General features: G+C 47.6%; 1 pseudogene; it reads right to left on the bottom strand.

Moving 5' to 3' along the window:
• Window positions 1–9,807: 9,807 nt before the first annotated feature.
• Window positions 9,808–14,192, bottom strand: LOC126544729 (glutathione S-transferase Mu 2-like; annotated as a pseudogene).
• Window positions 14,193–15,969: the final 1,777 nt, after the last annotated feature.

Raw genomic sequence — 15,969 nt, 5'->3', positions numbered from 1 at the left:
GGCAGGTCGACTTTGATGCCTTCCTGCCCCTCATAGTTTATGCCTTGCCTAGCTAGGATTTTCCTGCCCGTAGGGCTTCCCGCAAGTCTCTCATACTGCGAGATCCTCACTGCTTCAATAATCTCCTCAAGAGTGTTGTGGAGCCCTAGAGCTAAAAAGCTTTTCATTTGCAGTGCCGATGGGAAGCCCCAGCGCCTGTTTTATACTTTTACGTATGATGCCCTCAATCTTCTTCTTCTCGAATGACCTAAAACTGAGGAAGGGAGCAACATAAGCTATTCTACCTATAACAAAGGCCTGGACTAGCCTAACTAGATTCGCTTCTCTCATCCCGGACCGCCTGTTGGCAATCCTGCGGATCGGCCTTATGGTCTGCACTGCGCAGCCATCTAGTTTCCTTATTGTTTCGCCATTAAAGCTGTTGGCCTGAATCAAAAGTCCCATAACTCTGATTTTGTCCACTTTTGGAATGGGGATCCCTCCAGCTGTGAGGGAGATTTGCGGTTCCTCCTTACTGGCCCTACCTTTCGGCTGGTATAGAAGCAGTTCCGATTTTTGCGGTGAACATTTAAGTCCCCTAGGTCCGACGTAACCTTCAACTGCCTGGATAGCCCTTTGGAGGGTTTCCTCTATTTGGGCATCGCTGCCCCTAGCTATCCACAACGTGATGTCATCAGCGTACATGCTGTGGTTTAGTCCTTCAATAGCCTCCAGTCTTTCAGGGAGTTTGATCATGGCCATACATTGAAAAGAAAGGGCGAGAGCACAGAGCCCTGTGGGGTCCCTTTGCTGCCTAGTTTAATGTCATCCGATTGGCATTCTCCAATCTGGATTTTTGCGTCTCGGTCTGACAAGAAGTCCCTAATGTAATTGTAGGTTCGTACGCCTACTCCCAAGTCCTGAAGGTTCTCAAGAATGGCTTTATGTGTGACGTTATCAAAGGCCTTCGCTAGGTCAAGCCCTAGGATTGCCTTTGCGTCCCCCGTTTCCGAATCGATGATTTGGTGTTTTAGTTGCAGCATCACGTCCTGGGTGGAGAGCCTGGGCCTAAAGCCCACCATCGAATGAGGATAGAGGTCATTATCCTCCATGTAGTTATTGAGCCACGTTTGAATACCGTGCTCCAAAAGCTTGCCTGCACAAGAGGTAAGAGAGATAGGTCTTAAGTTCTCTATCTGGAGTTTCTTGCCTGGTTTTGGGATCATCACCACCTTAGCGGTTTTCCACTGCTTTGGTAGTTTACCCTCTTCCCAGCACTTCTGCATAAAGTTAGTTAAGGCAGTTATAGAGTTATCGTCTAGATTGCGAAGCATTTTATTGCTAACGCCATCTGGGCTTTGTGACAGATGTACCCACACAAGCTTTGTGACAGATGTACCCACACAAGCTTGTTATTTTTATCTCCTTACTGTCTCTAACGTTAGCTGCAAAGTTACTTTACTAGGTACATTTATGGTATGAAGGTTAGGAACAGGGATAAGGTGCCTCAGAAACGCTGGCCAACGTTTCGATAGGAAGACCTATCTTTGTCAAAGGCGGACGCCAAAATCCGCCGTAAAGTCCGCCTTTGACGAAGATAGGTCCTCCTATCGAAACGTTGACCAGCCTTTCTGAGGCACTTTAGCACTGTTTATAACCTTTTTACCACAGTGTGCTACTCCATCTGTCAGCCCCATTTTTGATTTAGGCACTTCTATAGTGCGTCAAGGTTACCACTCAAGTTTAGGACGGAGGCGGAATGACACTCGAGCTACCGACCACTGTGTCGTTTGACTTTTGGAAATCATCATCATCATCATCATCATCATCATCATCATCATCATCAACCTATATTTCTGTCCACTGCGGGACGAGTGTCTCTCCCAGCGATAACCAATTACTCCTGTCTTGCACTAGCTGATTCCAAGTTGTTCCTGCAAATTTCTTATAGTTCCGTCATACGACCTATAATTTTCTGAATTCCTCGACTGCGCTTTCCTCATAACGCTATTTTTCCTCACTAAAGTTCTTATCTCTCTCTCTCTTTCTCCCTTCCCTTGGAACCCATTATGTAATTCTTGTAGACCGCCGGTTACTTGCCCTACATATTATATGGCTAGCGCAGCTCCATTTTTTCCTCTTAATATCAACTGTAATATCGGATACACCAGTTTGTTCTCTACCCAAAACAGTGTCTCTCTGTCCTGATCGTTACGTTACGCCTGACGTTCTTTCGTTCTATTGTTCGTTGCGTTCCCCCTTCTTTCCTTTTCTTTCTCGTTTTTATTTCGTGGCGGGTTTCGGAAATACTCGTATCTACACATAACAGCGTTATTCGACATCGCTTTAAGCCAGCTCGTTGCCGTGTGAGCGTGCCGGACAGCCAGCCTGTGGTTAAACAGGCGTAACGTCCTCACTATTGCTCTTTTTCATGCCTCTACGTAGTACTTCCGTTGTGTGTTTCTGCGCCTCAAGGTTTGCTTGCCAAGGACTTCGGAAATGCTTATTGTTGTGCCGAGCGTTTCTGAACACGTCTCGCTACAAACTCAAGCACTCGACTGCCTCTCCATCGCTTAGCAGGCACCTGTTTCGTACTTCTGCATTTACGTACACACGGAAAGCCAAATAGGGGAGACAAACAACGACGTGCGATTAAGTGACGCCATTAACGAGGCATAGTCGTGATGCGAACCCTTCCGCGCGAGATCTCGCACCTGTGCGAAGCGCGATAATTGTCGAGAGCGTGGCACGCTCTCCTCAATGTCAACCACGACTGCTGCCCAGGCACGGCTCAGCCCTGGTTGGTTGCAGTGACAGAGACGCCCACGCTTCCTTGAGTGGGCACGCACGTTCGTGCCACACGGGAATGTTTTTTGGCAGCGACTGGCGGAATGCTTTACCGCATGAACCCGTCTAGGCTACAGTCGGTTCCAGTGTTTTATGCTAGGGATGTGTTACGATATAGCCGTATGCGCTCACCGGCACTATCGCCAAATCCCTATCCTATATGCCTTATATTGTGTATGACCCGGTAATAAATATCCTGCATACTATTGATGGTCAGTATCCAATGATTCGAAGGCAGTATCTGCAGTCTTTGCTATCAGCCACGCGGCGTGTACCACACGAACAACTGGTATTCGAGATTAGAGAACTAACCCATACCTTGACTAAGAAAGGACACCACGTGACATTTCAGTGGCTTCCAAGTCATTGCGTCGTCACAGGGAATGAACACGCCGATAACTCTGCTCGGTCGGCTTTTCAAGGCGACATAGAGGAGCCGATACCGTTATCAAGCACAGATGCCGCTAGAAAACTTCGAATGCTCACCCGTGATATCACGTTCTCCTTGTGGAACGCAGGAAGTTTTCAAAACAACCGGCTGCACAACCTAGACTCCTCTCTACGCCTTTGCATTCCAGCTGGACTCTGCCGTCGCGAAGCTACCCTGCTTTGTCGAATATGGCTATGGGTGGCGTTCACCAAGTCCTTTGCTTTCCAAATCGGATGGGCCGATGACGCCTCGTATAATGACTGTTGTAGCGAGGAGACTCTTCAATACCTTCTCTGGGACTGTCCTCGCTACAATTTACAGTGACGATCGCTCGCAATCGCGATAGCGCGCTTTGACCGAAGACCTCTAACAGAGGCACTTGTTTTAGAATGCCGACATCAAAAGCCATCGCAGCGGAAGGCAACGAGGGCACTGTTGCAGTTTTTTTAAGGGCAACAGAATTGGACAAGCGGCTGTAGCCTGAACAGGTGTTTATAGTGCTGCAAGTGTTACTGTGCTGGGCGGTGACGCTATGCGGTGACAGTGACCAACTGTGACTGTATGTATATGCTCCTTTCTTTCTTTATCTCTACTTTGCTATCACTTTACCTCCCCTTCCCCTCCCTCCCCAGCGTAGGGTAGCAAACCGGATCTTCCCATCTGGTTAACCTCCCTGCCTTTCCCCTTTCTTCTGTCTCTCTCTCTCCTGTATACTATTTTCACCGAATTTAAGAAAACAAAGAAAGAAAACAAAGAAACCTCGCGAACCAAAGTCCTGTCTTAACCCAGCTTTCAAAAACGGAAGAACAATTTGCCCCGTACCATCACTTCGCGTGCCACAGGCACCGCAGACAAAATACCCCAAGATATATACGCATTGTTAATTCCGTCGCCCTTGTCCGGTATCGTCTCTTTGTATTCAGGGTGTCTCTCTCATCTCGAGGCATGCTGAGGCAGTTGAGTACGAGTGACGGCTAACGGCGCTTTCCAGTTCGCAAACAGGCGTACTGATCTCAAAGTACGCTCGCGAGTTCTCGCTGGAGCCCTTTTTATGAAAAACTTTTAGCGCTGCTACTCGGCCACGACAAGGCATCATCATTTCAGCACAGCGTAGTGAGAGCAGTGTGATTACGCGTGTTGAATATACGGACGCTCACGCTAAAGTTGAGGGAAAAGATTTATGTGACAAAAATTGTCGTAAAAAAAAAAAAAGCCACACCGCTTCCGAGGCTTATCTGGTGTCGTGCGGAGGAGTAGTGAGTGCAGCTACAGAAGAGCTATACATACGCAGGCGGACATGGGTTAAAACAAAGCCTGAAGTCGCTCTTTCGAGAAACGGAAATTCTCGTTGTCAGTGTTCGTAAAGGCCAGTTCACATTGTTGACATATTTTTCTATCATCTAGCTGATGGTGTTGGTATCGTAACACGCGGGCCTAGTCTGGCCAGTAGCGCCTCTTTCAGTGACATAAAATTTTGTGTCACAAGCACTTGGGACATTTCTAGCTTATATATGCCCATAAAACAATCCTAATGTAGTTCTCGCACCATCTCCGCCATTTTTCTGCGCTGGTGCAGAAAATTGGCGCCGATGAATATAGCGAAAAGAAATGCATTGGTGCCGGACTGTGCCCGTGACCACACATAGGAAGCTTACATAAAAAAAGAGTTCATTCAACATAGAAACATATACATCTATAGTTCAGAAAGTCATTACCTGATTTACCTGTGAAGAACGCAGTTATGTTGGTTGAAGTGTCGGCGCTCGCATACGGGAACAATGGCGACAAGGGAAGTAGTATGATAGAGTGTGTTTTAGCGCAGTGGGTTCAATATTGACGCAGTGCGCTAAAGCATCTCTGGCACAAACCCAGGTTGTTTACAGCTTTTGCCGTAAACATTCCACTGGACCAAGCTGTTTGGCAGCACAGTCTTTGCTAGTTGAAACAAGTAGTTCAGCTTTAAAGTTTATTCAACTATATTTCTGTGTAGAGCACAGTTTGAAGTCGGTTATATTATATAATTTTCTGACTTCAAGATGTTCGCTACCTTTAGGATTTCATCGCGCTTGCATTCGAAGAACACCTTCATGGGTGATGCTCTGACCATCGGTCTGACTTCAGATGCTTGGGATTGCCAATAAATCTTGCGTATATATTTAGATATATGTATGTGGCACGCCTTGCTATATGGCATGCGGTATATGCGGGTCATATTGCCCCATCATTCTATCGCTAAAGTTGCTCACACCTTGTCTTACATTCTTGACAAAGTTATTCCTCGAGATTTTGAGAATGATAGCCCGCAAACAAAGGTCACGAAACAAAACACCGACGCGCATGCCTTTTATGTTAAATCTGATCAGGCTGAAATATTAAAAGTGCGAAATAATAATAGAAACCTGAAAATAATGTTCTTTTTTTGCGCGGCTGTGCGCTACCTTTGCGATCGGCCCATAAAGCTCGATCGCATTCGTGCATAGCGTTCGCCACCAAAGTTTCCCTGTAAACATTACGCTTACGTAAGCTGAAGTGGCCGGGAAGCGCGAGAAGCAGTCAGGGATCTTTGAATGCTATCGCGTTCCACTTTTAAAGGCGAAGCTTGAGTGTCCACCAAATTTTTTAAGCGTCGAGTTGCTGTCCTTGAACAGCCCCTGTGACGCGGGTTTGACTCTGCTCAACCTCGGATAAATTTAAGGGATCTTTTTCGTCGTTGTAGAGCGGCACATTGGCAAGATACTCAGTTAACCAAGCTGTCGTCAGAGACGTTCATTGATGAGCGGCATATACGTGATGGCACACACCCAGTGACCCAAGTTGGCATCAAAGAGGTTCACTGGAAACCAGAACAGACAGAGTGGCGCATACACGGTACTCCAAGCCGGCGTCAGAGTTGGTTCCAACAGCGGTACCTACCTATACCCACATCTAGCGTGACTCACATCGGCGTGAAAGAGGTTTGTCGAAGAGCGCCACGTATGTACACACTGCCGCACACTCAGCGGCCCACGTTGGTCCGATGGTTGGTTCCGAACCATGTTGCTTCAGCGCAGCCTGACTCTCTACCATTTCGACCACTGACTATACCTAGGGACGCAGGCAGGCAGTAAAACAGTTAGATACAAACATAGATGCAAATGTGTGTTTTGGAAAGCAACAGCGCTAAATTGACAAGGACTTAGGCAAAGAAGAACATGACAAGGGCGCTGTGTCGTGTTGTAGCGCTGTTAGTTTTCAAAACATGAATTACCAACAACTCTCCCCAAGTTCCTCTTCATAGATAAAAGCAAACAAACATACATAGATATATAGATTGCCGTTCGGAAAGTGCGGGAAGTATCCTCAGAATGCTAACGCATTTAAAGGCGGAGTGAACTGGACCTTCTCGAACGCTGCAGTACATCAGAGACGTTATTAGGGACAACGTCGGCAAAAAAAAAAAAAAAAAAAAAGAAAGAAAAAAAACCTCCAACAGATCCAACAACAGAGGAGCCTGAGAGATCAAAATTTAGCAAAGGAAGCTTTTGCTGAAAAACTGCAGAAGAAAATGTACCTAATAACACTGGCGCAGGACCCGATGAAATGCTCACACAGTTAATCAAACCTCGGTTCGAAGAGCAAGGAGCTGCGGACTAATGCCATAGAGCAATTGATTAGAGCGAAGAAAATTCCGGTTGGATGGCATGAAAGCAAGATTAACCTCACCTACAAAGTCATAGGTGATAAGGATAAGACGAGCTCGTACAGGCCAGTTACGGTGACGTCGGTGATATATAGAGTGACAATGGAGCCCATAAATTTAGAGCTAAGTGGGTGGGAAAAAATGATGTACTGGGGAAATTAAATTTAGAAAGGTTTCAGACCAGGGAGACGCTTAGAGGATAACATATTTTGTACTAACTCAGTGCATAGCGATTTCAGTAGCTCAGAATAGACTTTTATGGATACCATTTCACCATTTGTACATATTAAAGGAGCCTACGGCAGCGAAGACAGGGAAGGCAGAGATCACGACTTCGTTGAGCTGCTGAGGGATATATATATATATATATATATATATATATATATATATATATATATATATATATATATATATATATATATATATATATATAGAGAGAGAGAGAGAGAGAGAGAGAGAGAGAGAGAACGGAGTACAATTTGTATCGGAAGGCCGAAGACGTAATGAAGGGGTAGAAATTCATCAAGGACTGAAGCAAGAATGTCCTCTGTCTTCATTATTGTTCACGCTTTATGTTAATGGCATAGAAAGACAACTGGAAAACAGCGAATTAGGGCTTGATTTATACTACACGCGTGGACAAATGGTACAACAGACGGTCACCGTGCTGATGTACGCGGATGACAGTGCTACTAGCGGACAATGCAAGAGATTTACAGACACTAGCGAGTATCGGTGGCAACGGAGTGACAAATCTAGGCCTTAGGTTTAGCACAGAGAACCCGGGAATTATTATATTTAATGAAGAAACGAGTAATTCCGTGGTGTCAATGCAACAGCAAGTCATACCCATAGTCAAGCAATATAACTGCCTCGGCGCATACATACACGAAGGAAAGAGTTGCTCAAGCACCCACCAAGATAATCTGAGCATAAAGGGGAAGCGTAATGCAGCAATAATGAAACATAGAGCACTTTGGGGCTACAATAAATATGAGGTTGTGCGTAGAATCTGGAAAGAAGTAATGATGCCAGCACCAACGTTCGCAAATGCCATTCTGCGCTTCAAATCGGGTATCTTGTTTAGGTTGGCATTTAACCAAAGGTTGGTATAGGCCGGTTGGCTTTGGCAGTCCACGGTAAAACCCACAAATGAGGCAGTGCAGGGTAACATGGGTTGGGTCTTGTGGCAGCGCGACTATCGCCTCCAGAGCCGGTGAAGGGGACGGCAACTCACGAGCACGTGGGGCAAGAATAGAACACGCTAGCGCGCTCGACCTAAGCGGCCGCGGTATCGCCCGCTCCAGAGATACTGCCGCACCATGGCTGGCTTAGGGCCGATTTACGCTCGAGCCGCCCATCGCCGCAAGCCGCACCGCACGCGTGTGGTCGCGCGACAGATTGCACGTATCAAACACTTGTGCACAAATTCCGGTTTACAATGTGTAAGGTATACACTGTGCAAACAGTGTAAATGGTAATTTGTGCACAAGTGCTGGATACGTGCAATTTTTCGCGCGACCGCGAGCGTGCGGTGCGGCTTGCGGCGACGGGCGGCTCGAGCGTAAATCGGCCCCGTGGCCATGGCGGCTACCTCTTCCCGCCGCCTCCCACAGGTCTCTTTTGAAGTCAGAGAAGCGCAGAGCAAAATTAGCTTTGAAAAGAGACTCGGGAACATGGATCAAAATACATGAACGGCTTAAGTGCACAAGTACCTGTAGATGAAAAGCGTGGACACAGAATGGAGGAAGAGGTCGAGAAAGTTGGCGACCGAGTGCAGGGTAACTGAAAGGGTGAATAGACAGCCAGGAGCCATAAGAGAGAAAGCGAAAGAAACAGAGACAGCGAATTGGATGCAAAGAATGGAAACAAAAAGGACCACGGAGATTTACAAGAATGGGAAGGAATAAATTAGAAGGGAAAACCTGTACAATAACGCAAAGGGCAGTGACGATATTTAAGACTCGAGCCGGTTGCCTAAGGAGAAAAACATACCGGAGCAAATATTCGCAACAGGATGAGGCATGTCTATGCTGCAGCAAACATCCGGAGACCACTCAGAAAAAGAAAAAAAAAGAAAAAAAAGAGGGAAAAGAAGAGATTATGTAGATATAACACGAAGAAATTCAAGGACACCTAAGCACTTATGAGTTGTGAATGCGAAAGCATTATGTCAATTCAACGCCACTGAGCGCTCCTTCTAGTTATGAGCTCCTCGCGAGCAAGCGAGCGCGTTGAGACGCTTGGCATACACACAAGGCCGCCACACTTCGATCTGTGACGTCATGCTACCTTGCCCGACTGCCGTAGAATCAGATGGGAACACTCCCGAGTAAGAATCGGTGATTTTGGCGTCACCGCTTTCGTCACGCGAGGATTTGCAATGAAAATTTCGGTCCAAGTAGCATGATGTCACAAAGCAGGGTGCACTAGCCTGCTGCTATAGGAGGGAGGCGCTGGTTTATCCCAGTGGGCAATATACTCGCCTCCTGAGCGTGGGGTCGTAGGTTTGAAACTCACTACCGCCAACGTCTTTCCTTTCGACTTTATTCTCTTTCTTTATACGTTGATTTCTGTGTAGTGATTGCCGAGGCGAAGTTACAACGCAGACGAGAGCTTGCGCGGACAACGAACGCCCTCTCCCCTCACGCAACACGCGAAATCCTGTTTTTCGAGGATGCTACGTAGGCACGCACCGGAGCGTTTTATCAAGGTCAAAAAGGCCCTACTGTGCGACCCTGGTGAACCACGGTGCGAATCATCGAGGATGATATTAGTCAATCAATGTGCACTAAAAGGGACGTCTTCCGAAGTGATCGATCTAGGATATGGTCACTGCCTATTGAACAGGTGTCAAACTGTCAACGTTGACGAAGGATATACCGGAACACTTTATTTTGGAAGCAAACAGCTACAACAGCCAACGCATCTCAATTGGAATGCTTCTTGTAGCCCCACGTCCTCATGGGGCCCAGGACGGGCCAATTGTTGTAGCGGCCCGAACTGAAATAGTCCTCGATGTTGGGGAGCTGCTCGAATCTCTTCAGATACTCCACGATGTTCACGTAGACTTGCACAGCCCATGGCTTGAACTGTCGGTGCCAGTCAAGCCCTTCGTAGAGCAGGAAGTCCACGTATGTCAACCTGTCCCCCATCGTCCACTTCCTGGTGGCTAGGAAGTCGTCCCAGGGCTTCAGGACATCGCCCACCTTCTTGGAGTACGAGTCGAGACCGTACTCGTCCTTTTCGGCGTGGCCGCATTGATCAGCTTGAGACACAGGTCCCGGGCCTGCTGCTCGATCACGTCCAGTTCTGCGGTCTCCTGCTCATTCCTGGTTGGTTGTAAGAAAGAGACAAAGTAGCGAGGACAGTGTGACTCTGGCTGTTGAATAATTAGGACGCTTGCGCTAAAGTTGTAGGCACATATGCATGGCAGAAATTGTCGTAAAAAGCGTCACACCGCTTCCAAGGCTCATCTGTTGCCGTATATAGAAGTTGTTAGTGCATTTACAAAATAACTACACATGCAGGCGGATATGCGTGAAAGTGCCCGAAGTTGACTTATCGAGATGCGAAGAATATCTGTGGCAGGGTTCACAAACAACAGTTCACATGTTGGCGCGTTTTATTGCGATAGCACTTATATGGACACTTCGGACGCATTTCTGCCGTCGCCGTCGCCGTGAGGTTCCGTATGCGTGAAAGTGTGTGAGGGTGAGCCGGTGAACGCGGTTCAATCTCACGTGCGCGAGCGAGGAACATGGCCCAGATGCGTGCGCTCCCCTGTGGCGCGCGGGTCAGGGTGGCCAGGCGAGCGAGGAGGGGCGTTCTTCTACGGCGGCTGCTAGGGTGCCTCGCCGTCCTCCTCTCCCGCCGCTTCGTACAGGGTGGAGACAACAGCGGCGTCTACTTCGGCGTTGGAAGTGCGCGCCGGCGCAGGCCTCATCTTCAAAGCGATCTGCGATGTTTGCAGAGCGCGCGCATTACCGGTAGCTTCGTATGCGCGGTGCTTTCGACGTTTCGTTCGCACTGAAGCGAGACAAGCACGAAGGTCAATTCGCCTTGCTGCTGCCACGACTCCCAGCTCACGCCAGAATTTTTCACAGCGAGTTTCCGCGCTCACCGAGCGAGATGTGTTTATGTTTTCCTGTGCGCGTGACACCGTGCTGGTTAGTTTAGTTAAGACACTTTGAAAGGCTAGTTGATTTGAATGCATGATAAAATGTGTAAGCGCGACTGAACAAGGACGTAGAAAGAAGAAGACACACGAAGACAGCGCTGTCCCTGTGTGTCTGTTTATTTCTACGTCCTCGTTGAGTCACGCTTACACATTCTATCATTGTTAATTTAGTTAGTAAGCGAATGTTTACAAATTTATATGGCTGAGAAAACAACTATCCTTACTTTGCACAGCTATCTAATTTGCTATCGCAATCGGTGCTCGGCCTTTCGGGAGAAAGTGCGATTTTTTTTTTAAATCGGGCTGATGGTGTTGTCCGAACAGGAGAGCTTAGTCTGGAGACCGGCGTCTCTCTCAGTAGCACCAAATGTTGTTTCAGAAGTACTTGCCACATCTGTATCTTACAGAATCTCGTAAAATAGTTTAAATCAAAATTTTACAATATCTAATTCTTCCTTATGCTCGCATTGACATTGGCTTCGGACTTTGCCTAGGTCTGCGCCATAGGAAGATACATGAAGAAGGTTAATTCTGGATAGAAGCATACCTTATACACCTATAGCTCAGAATGTTTCCAGCTTCTCTTGGTTTACCGGGGAAGAAAGTAGTTACGTCATGGGACTAAGTGCATGTTACATCTTAGCACTAGAAATTAGAGCTTCTTACCCTTGCGTAAGCAAATAACCCTAACATAACTTTACCATGTTTAGATGCGTCCCGTGGCGTCATCAAGAATGAACAAGCAGACGCTGCAGCAAGAACGCCTTGAAGAAACGGTACCTCCGAAGTTCTTAACGCGTTTTCGTGCCCACGCGAAAATTCTGCTTGTTTGCGTGATGTGAAACATTAAGGTTCACCAGTGGACCCAACCGGACTGACGCAAGGGTCACAGAAATAAAATTTCGTATGCCTCCAAACCCAAATACAAGCAATCAAATATGTTGCATTGTATTATCCTTGGTGTCGTGTTCACCAGGAGCCATGCACAACTCAGGGGTAGCAGCGACATTGGTCCGAGTCATGAATGTTGCCTACATAGGGATGGCAGGAGCTGCAGCTTTCATCGTTAGGCTGAGCGAGTCATGGGCCGACCACTAAGAGAAGGCTAAATTTGTTCTTGGTCATTCACTTGAAACGAACTGTAGAACAATTATTATAATGGTAGCGTTAGCCTCTGTAGGATACACTGTAGTTTTAGAGTGCGGACAAGACAAGCGGCTTTCAGAAGGTGGCAACGAAGGGGGGCTTTTACGCGTAAATTTCCTTCTTTTCATCATCCCATTTCCATTCACTTCGCGGCTGGACAGAGTACCAGGTTAGAGTGAGCTGGTCTCTGCCTCTCTGCCTTTCCGCAAATAAATTGGCTGTCTTTACATTTTTACGAAACGCACTTTGATTGAGACGTGGATACATTGAAGACACCTGCATTTCGTTGGCACAGACCCCTGCACCACACGTACACAAGTCACATGTGCACGTTTTTGCGCACCCGTTACCTCCAGAAGACTGACGGCATGTGCGTGATGCAGCGTTCTTGACAGGGAAGCACTGAGCGCAGGGTGTTAAAGAAAGGAATCGAAGGCAATACATGCAGCTGATGATCATTGTTTGAGGACAAGGTACACCCCAAAGGGCTTATACTTCGTTATAGCAACCACTTTGTCCTGAGCCAGCCGCGGTTCAGACATACGACTGTATCTATCTGTATTTCCGTCCTATAATTTATACCATGAGAAGCCAACAAAGACACCAAGGACAACATAGGGGAAATTACTTGTACTTACTCATTGAATTAAAGAAATTATAACTTAATGGCAATGAAAGTGGGTGAAAAACAACTTGCCGCAGGTGGGCAACGATCCCACGTCTTCGCATTACGCGTGCGATGCTCCTTGATTGTCATTAATTTACAATTTCTTTAATTCAGTTAGTAAGTACAAGTAATTTCCTTTATGCTGTCCTGATATATGTACATATATGTCACTTTGCATAAAACTTCTTTTTTCATAGTCCCTCTTAATAAGGCCCACCAAACCTCTGAGCTGACTATTCTTCGAACAATGCATTTCCAGGAATCGGAAATGCGTCGTGGGTTATTTGCTTAGATATTTCTTTCTTTTCAGCAAGGTGAAGGCCGAACAGAAGCAGCACTTCGCAACTGAATCGCTGTTCTTTTCTTCTGATGTGTAACAATTGAGAAATAATATTGTTGGTGATCGCATAAAGCCCCGCCCCCGGCCCCTATCTCACCCCCCTCCCCGCTGGAGGCTACCCTGTATACGACTCACTTTTTGCTGAAAACTGAAAGAACGGAGAAGGAACTGAAGGCACAGATAGCGCAGAATGAACTAAGAAATAAGAATAAAAAAACAAGAATATCGCGTACCAGTTGCGTAAGCGTCTAATTTTGCACTGATTGAGTGGTATATTAAGCCTTACTCCTCAAAGCAAAACTGGTGTTCCAAGGAAACCGTATTGGAACGCGCCATGCTCAATTTTACCACGTGGTCTTCTTTAACGTGCCGATAAAGTACACAGGCGTTCTCGCATTCTGATCCCATCTAACTGCGACCGCGAACGCCGGGAATTGAAGCAGCGATGTCCTGTCGAGCAGCAGAACACAGCCAATGAACCACAGAAGCGGTTGGCATCAAAATTCTCTGTTAAAAAGGAACATAAACGAAATACACTTTTCTATTTAAGAGCAATATTGTAGCAATCTATGCAGAGTTTATATTGTTATCTAGTTCTTTTTTCAACACGATGGCATATACCGTTGACGTACCTGGCCGCCAGGTCGTGCTTTCGTCCCAGGTAGCGGAGGATGGCCAAGCTCTGGGTCAGCCTAACGTCGTCGTCGATGTAGTACGGAAGGTTGGGGAACGTGAGGCCGAGCGTGGACTTTTCCTTCAGCCAGGCGGACCTGCCGTAGTCGGGCGGGGGACCGATTCCGTACTGTTTGTCCTCGAACTCGACTCCCCTGTAGATGAGCAGGTTGCGGATAGGTTGTCCCAGGGACCTGACTTTCCAGTAGCCGAGTACGGGAGCCATCGCCTGCATGGCGCAGGAAAACAGCAACACCGCGCACCGCGACAGAAATGAGTACATAGATAGAAGAATGCGTAGGAAAGTCAAGGCATGCGTCAGCAACAAAGAGTTGACAGCTCGTTCATTGGTACACTAATAATCGGAACAAACGAGCGATAAACAGGATACCCAACGAACAGAAAGCCCGCCATATTCATAATATTTGTGCCCGAGTACGTCGCTGGTTTCTTTCGATTTGGTCACCAAGACGCCACGTCCGCTTTGCTATAACACTGGACAAGGGAAGGAAGATAAAGAGAGACGCAAATCCAACGCAACGTTGGGATTTAAATGACACGATGCTTATTTGAGTTAGCGAAGTATCAACGATAATAGATGACACGTGCACGGTCTGGTCAGCTGAAGAGCCGTTAGCCATCCGTGTCACAAAAACGAACGCGCTCTATGTTGCTTGTCGAGGGCAGAATGTTGGCGAGAGGCGTATGCACAGAAAAAAGTACGACACACATCTAATTTCTTATAAGGCATGACTGTGTTACGTAAGCATTCTGGACGTTTGGCGAAGAATGGGCACATACTTAGCGGCACACACGCAGCGAGCCAAGTTATTGTCTCCTCGGCAACGCAGCAGCGGCCGTCACTCAGAAAGGGGGGCGGAAGAGGCAAAAAAAAAAAAAAGAAAGAAAGAAGAAGAAAGCTTCGCTTTAAGATTGGGATGAGAGGGAAATAGAGAACTAAAGGTAGCACGTAAAAAAGACACGCATAGCGATCTGACGACTGCAACGTTCTCACGGCGCGACAACGCGTGCGCCCGCCCTATAGCGTATTAGTTGCGAAACGTTTTGGAACGGTTGAGCGCACGTCGCACATGAGGCGCGATCATGGCTGCAGGACCTCCGAAAAAAAAAAGAAACTAAGAAGAGCTCACGGACGCGCACTCCCTTTCCAAGCGTTGAGGTCCCGTAATGGCTGAGCATCAGGCCCGAGAGTGCGCTTGTGCCTATTTCTCCGGTAGGTAAACCCGGCGGCAGCACTTGCCTCCCACAGCCACGGCGGATGCCCTTCAACAAAGGCCGTCTGTGTTTGGACAAGAGGCGGACTGATCGGGAAATCTCTATCGGTCCCCGTTTCGAGATATGAACCCCAACGAGAGCCGAGCACCAGGGCAGGGAACATCTCTAGCCTTTAGAAAAAAAGACCGGTTGGTTTCCGGCGGCACCGGGATTTAAACTCGGTACCTCCCGCATACGAGGCGCATGCTCTACAGCTTGTCAGGATTGGGGGCTCAATCCCACCGTTCGTAACTCGTTGTCATGATGGGAGTCGGGCATGAATTAGGTGGTAGCTGGCCCATGCCGTCGTCCAACTTATCCACGCTGAGGACGTTCTTGAAGGGAAGGACTGCTTCCCATCGAGAACGAGGAATATGGGCTTATCTACAGTATCTACATAAGGATGCTGCAGTTCATCAGTCTAGAATGACTGCGAGAGAAAGTACATCAGTCTAACATGACTGCGAGAGAAAGTACACTGAGCAGCCGCACAACAGCGGTTTATAAACACAGGGTCCTCCCCCTATACCAAGGTGAGGGAAACGGCCGACCAGGCATCGTAAACAAGCCGCCTCTCTGCGGGACGGCTTACACACACAGACTTCCGCACAGGTACACGGTCTGGAGCCGACGTCAGACGGACTTCGTAGAACTCGGGGCTTGTGTCAGGAAAGGTGCCTTTTATTCCCCGAGCTGACCCCGCAGCGCGGCCGGATGCCCATTGTCTTGAGTTTAGGAGGGCGCGTGGGAAGGA

This window comes from Dermacentor andersoni, chromosome 3 (assembly GCF_023375885.2).
Source record: "Dermacentor andersoni chromosome 3, qqDerAnde1_hic_scaffold, whole genome shotgun sequence".
Classification (NCBI taxonomy): Eukaryota; Metazoa; Arthropoda; class Arachnida; order Ixodida; family Ixodidae; genus Dermacentor; species Dermacentor andersoni.
This window is presented reverse-complemented; position numbering and strand designations above follow the sequence as displayed.